A 6,000-nucleotide genomic window follows, 5' to 3' on the forward strand; every position below is an offset into this window, starting at 1 on the left:
CCAGGGATGCTGCAAACAACTGCAAAAATAATTTAATTAATGAAAATAAATTAAGCAAAATTGAATTAAATATACCTTCTAAAGATGTATATTTGTACACATTTTACTGGGATGTGTCATAATGCAAAAGATTGTAACACAGGCAAAAAGCAAAACATTGAGCCATGCTAATATCTCCAATAGGTCTCCAGAGGAAAGGTTTTTATACTTCATGGATGTAGGTTAACAATTACACTTACAGCAATTATACTATTTAAAAAAAATGATTTCTCAAATCTAAAAAAAAAGATTCACAAACAGAAGTGAAATGCATCACATTTCTATCACACAAGATAGCTAGTTAGTTGTCATTTCACATTTGCTAAAGCAACACTGGTATCTTAGTTATGCATAATCCTGAGGTGGTCTATAAAGGCAATACAAGTGGGTAGCATCACTTTTCACATGTAACATGCCACTTCAGAACTTAAAACCCATCCTTTTTTTTATGTCTATTCTCCCATCCCCATTTTTCCTTTTCCTTTTTCCTTTTTATTTTTTCTTTTTCAATGTTCTTCCCTTCCTTCTTTCCTTCTGGCTTCACTTTCTGTTTTTCTCTTCCCCTTCCCACATTCAACTCCTAATTACATTATAAATTGACAAAGAAAACATTTCCCTGTGTGTTGCAACTCTTAGATATGTTTAACACCCACTGCTAGCTTCTGCTGAATCTTTCAGCTACATTAATTCTTTGTGGGGTCTCTTTGTTTTAGATTCTTTGTTTTTCTTATTTTCTGTGGTGTTTTTTTTTTGTTGTTTGTTTGTTGTTTGTTTGCTTCTGGTAGGATTTTTGTTGTTGTTTTGGGTTTTTTTGTTGTTTTTTAAATTATTTTCTGGTAATTTGTTGAAAATAGAATTTGATCCTTGAAGAAGTAGAAAAATAGAAAAAAACATCAGAGAGAAAACACTTATGCACTAGGTCTCTGGTGGACCTAGCGCAGCAACAACAGGAAATGCACTGATAAAATATTGCAAAGCCATTAGAATTTTTTTCTCACCTTGTAGAATATTATGCGACTCCCAAGACTTAAGACAGAAAAGGAAACTCATTGTCTTTTAAAGTTGATGTTACTTACGTGTTTTTCTTCTCTTGATGATCTGGAGTTTTGTCTTCCTAGAAGATTTTATTCTATTATAGATAATATTTATAATTATATAGTATAGAATATATGTACAGTAACTAGGTCCTTAAAAATATGAATCACCTGATCTGAAAAATCCGTGATTTGAAAAGTATACTGTTTAGAAAGTGGAATAAACAGTATTCATCACCACCAATTATAAATCCAACTAATTCCCATATTAAAACAGGGGCATGGCAAGCTAGTGACTATGAAAACCAAGTTAAAGTATCAGTTGTATCAGACTGTAATGCCAAGGATGGCCTACAACATGAAGTAAAATATGGAAATTAATAGCAATTAGATATAGTAATACTTTGCCTAGCTGCTAATCTACATTCTCTGAAAACCAAAGTAATTGAGGATAAGGGAAATAATTTGCCAAGAAGCCCATGTGTTCAGATTTCTGTGTATGACATTTTTCAGTCTGGTAAATAATCTCTTTAAAATGTATTATGTCATCTCTTGTGTGTTTCTTCACTCAAACTTCTCATTTGTTGAAAATATTTGACTAAGCTTCATTAACTAGAACATTCAAGAATCAATTAACACGACAGATTTAGAAATAATTTGTGAAATGAAGCAGAAGCTTCATTTTTGAAAGAAAAAGATGATCAACTCCAACAGTCAACTCCAGCTCACACAGTTTCCTATTACTGTGCTTTGTACTGCCTCATGCCTCCTTCTGCTGAATGGTTCAGAGATTATCTCAGCATTGTGATCTGGAACATTCAAAGCAAGTACAGGATGATTTCTGCATGCAGGAAAAAAAAATATTACTGACACATCAGGACTATGCTTGTAAACCTCACTAGAGCTAGCAGTCAGCATCCAGCTATGAGCAAAATAAACCAGAAAAGCAGAGAATTTATGATATAGCATTTGAACATTGTTTCTCCTTATCACGTAGAAATGGACTGCTGCATGTTTGGATTGTTGTACATGCATCTAATACTTGATTTTCAAGTGATGGGTTTCAAGCTGATGTATGAGATCCATCCATACTTCAGTTCATAAGAGAAGGAAAAAAATGACATTCTAGTTCAGTACTGGGTACACACTTTCGTGTGGACTGACTCCAATATCAGCACTTCATTTTAATGATAATGGCAGCTTTGGTGTTCCTTCTAAACTCCTTAAATGTACATAACAACCTGTTTATACTTAGAGTGTAGTGAGTTCTTGAGGACAGCCAAATGAAACATATAAATGTATTATGTAAAACTGTATTCTGAAATGTTTATTCTAGCAGTTATTATGCATCTGGAGTACATTGATAGACTGTTATCCTCAGGTTTCATGCATTTTAAATAAAGCATATCTATTTTAATTTAGAAGCAGACAATTATGTGGGAAATAGGTTTTGACAGCACAACTATAAATTGAGCATTGTTTGAAAAGGTATAGTAATCTTAAAATCATCATTAATACTTCATGCATCTCAATTTCTCACACAGGCAGGTTATATGCTGTTTCAGCTATGGATCTCTATTAAATCTCTATATTCATCCATATATTAAAATTTTGTTCAGCACAATGGCACCATTTCCCCCTTTATTGAGCAAACCAATTTCTGCAATGAAATCAAGAATCCGTACGGCTTACCCTGAATGTGCACATGTGTAGCAAGGAATCTATTTATCTTTTTGACACCATTAGGACTTTCTAAATGTGTATCCTTATGTCACTTTTAAATGCTATTTTAAAGAGTTAGTCACTGTTAAAGGAACTATCAGTTTGATTTTTCTAGCTGTGAAATTATTTTTACACTACTTATAACAACCTTTTGTAAACTCAAAAAGGAAATAGCTTTTCTCTGCAAATATTTTCTGTATACAAGACATTGTATATTTCTATAGTAGATATGAGAATGAGGCTTCTCTTACTCCCAGCTGGAATAGTAAAAACAAATAGCTCGACTTACCCAAAGAGCTTTCCAAAGAGGTATAAGGATAGAGACTGGTAATATTTGTAACACTCTTTTCCTAGATTGAATTAATTTATTTGAGGAAAAGGAAGTAAATTTAATTAAATGAGTTTTTTGAGACATTTCGATTCAAGCATGAGAGTTCAGACTATGTTTTATTTTCATGTCTGGAGTCAAGACTAAGCTGTACCCTTTGACATGAACAGCAGGTTAGCTAAAAATTCAACAGAAGAATTCACAGGTACAAAGAAGCAAGTCCCCTTTCTCTCACTTCCATCACACTCTGTATCCTGGGCTTCACCAAAAGAAACATGACCAGCAGGTCAAAGGAGCTGCTCCTGCCCCTCTACTCTGCTCTCATGAAACCCTGCTTGGAGTATTGCGTACAGTTCTGGTGCCCTCATCATAAAAGGGACATGGAGCTGTTGGAGCAAGTCCAGAGGAGGGCCACGAGGATGATCAGGGGACTGGAGCACCTCCCGCATGAGCACAGGCTGAAAAGGTTGAGGCTGTTCAGCCTGAAGAAGAGAAGGCTGCCTGGAGACCTCATAGCAACATTCAAGTATCTGAAGGGGGCCTATAGGGATGCTGGGGGGGGAATATCCATTAGGGACTGTAGTGATAGGACAAGGGGTAATGGGTTAAAACTAAAACAGGGGAAGTTTAGATTGGATATAAGGAAGAAATTCTTTCCTGTAAGGGTGGTGAGGCACTGGAATAGGTTGCCCAGGGAGGTTGTGAATGCTCCATCCCTGGCGGTGTTCAAGGCCAGGTTGGACAGAGCCTTGGGTGAGATGGCTCAGTGTGAGGTGCCCCTGCCCATGGCAGAGGGGTTGGAACTAGATGATGTTAAGGTCCTTTCCAACCCTAACTATTCTATGAGTCTATGATTCTGTCCACATCTCACTGCTCCTGTCATTTATGCATGTGTTCGCATAGAATAAGCTAAAGTTAGGACTGTTAAAGCTGAGTTAGAATGTAATGTTCTTTAAACACCTTTATAAAATAAACCCACTAACTGTTTGTCAATGTATCCTGTCCTGAAGAAAGTAGAAGGAATTTTATTGACTGGATTTTTTTCTAAAGGAAACAAATTTATGACTTTCAATAAGGGCTCTCAGAAATCTGAAGAAATTATGGATGCAGGTATGTTACCTGGGGCATATATATTTCCATGGCAAATATCATCAGGATAACAGCCATATGAACTAAACAAGCAGTAAGCAGAGAGATACATGAACACAGTTTTTACTTCACAACTTTTATTTCCCCGTCACAAGAAAACTCTTTCAGAGATGAATTCAACTCTAGCACTCTCTCTCTCTAAAGAATGTAGCTTGATTTTATGGTACAGAAGCTGTGACTTTTACCCCTAAGGCACAAAACAGCTTTGATAAACAAGAGAAAATACGAATGCTTAAGGGGCAGAACAGAAAGTTCCTTTTCATTAAGAAACTGTCATGCATATAGTGTAAATCTCCTGTGGGTTTGCACACATCTTGTTCTCAAAGTGGAAAAAGTGTGCAAGCTTCTTTGGTTAAGGAAAAGAGCCAGAAAATAGCAACTGAGGGAAATGGGTAGTAGGCACAGCCCATCAGCAGCTCTAGTGAGTGACCAGGCAGATTTAGAAATTTGTTTCAGCCTGACTCTTTCTTCCAACTGTCAGTATAGGAGTGACACTACTAACCACCCTATTCTGCAATACTGAAAAAAAAAAATAAACAAAAAAATAGAAGAGAAAGAAGAAAAAAAAAAAAGAAAAAAGAAAAAAGAAGTCTTACACTCCTCTATATTTAAATATAGTATTTATCTGCAAATACACTGTACATTTCAGTAAGGTTACTGTTGTTAAGATAGCACCTTGTGAGATTGAGAGTAATGCAGACTGTTCCAGAGAGAATATCGAAAAGCAAATTCCCTCAAAACAAGAATTTCTATACGCTCTTGGCCCTGAAGTAAATTCTTATTTTAGTTTCAGATGCATAAAATAATTTCAGTGGACGAATTTAGGAATCACACTACAAATCAGCATCTAGCCTTAAGGAAAATCATAGGGAGGGTTTTATGAGACTACATCACACATATTAACCACTTTTTTCAAAGCTGGGAATTATTATTTTGATAGTCTGATCTGCTTAAACCATTTAAACTCAGGTCTTCCTTTTAAACAACATCAAAAATATCTTAAAAACCTATGGTTTCAGGGAGTGTAAGCTAAGCATAAAAGATTCAAAAATGTCTGGGAACAAAACCTCTTTAATGTTCAATTTTTCCAAATGTCACAGGTTTTAGAAAATGTTTTATGAACTTAGCAACATGAGTTGAAATTTCACAAATCCTTTCCTCCATGAATAATTCTCTTGTTTTCCAGGGACCTTGAATTACAAAACACGCTTGTCTACCCAGGGAAGTACATGTTATGCAAACAATGAAGAAACGAGAGAAATAAAACTTTCTATGCTCTTGTTGTTCTTTCCTGAAACATAAATAATCCCAGACTATTCACCAGTTACCTTAGAGATGAACTAGCCACAAAACTGTCAGGGAAATTAATTATCTTCTTGTAGGAAGAAGGCACTGGGGAAAATGTACAGTATCTGCAGTGGTGAGACAAGTCTCTTACCCGCTACATTAAAAGAAAGCAAAACGATTTTCTAGGTATTACAATGCTAGTATAGGATGGACTGTTATCTTAATACAATTAAGCCATGATTTTTATGCAAACTAAAAGTAGAGTCCTAAAGAACAAAGGAGCATGATGCTGGACAGAATATATTTGCCTGCCCTCATATTGAGAAAAGCTAGCTTGAGCATGTGAGTCACAAAATTAAAAAAATGAATTGGCAATTTACCAGGGACAAAGAAAGCAAAACACCCACAACGGAGACACTAAGCCTGGTGGAAATTACTGAC

The sequence above is a fragment of the Pezoporus wallicus genome, unplaced genomic scaffold (genome assembly GCF_028554395.1).
Source record: "Pezoporus wallicus isolate ANWC-B61680 ecotype Strahan unplaced genomic scaffold, APGP_CSIRO_Pwel_v1 contig_5552, whole genome shotgun sequence".
NCBI classification, from domain to species: domain Eukaryota; kingdom Metazoa; phylum Chordata; class Aves; order Psittaciformes; family Psittacidae; genus Pezoporus; species Pezoporus wallicus.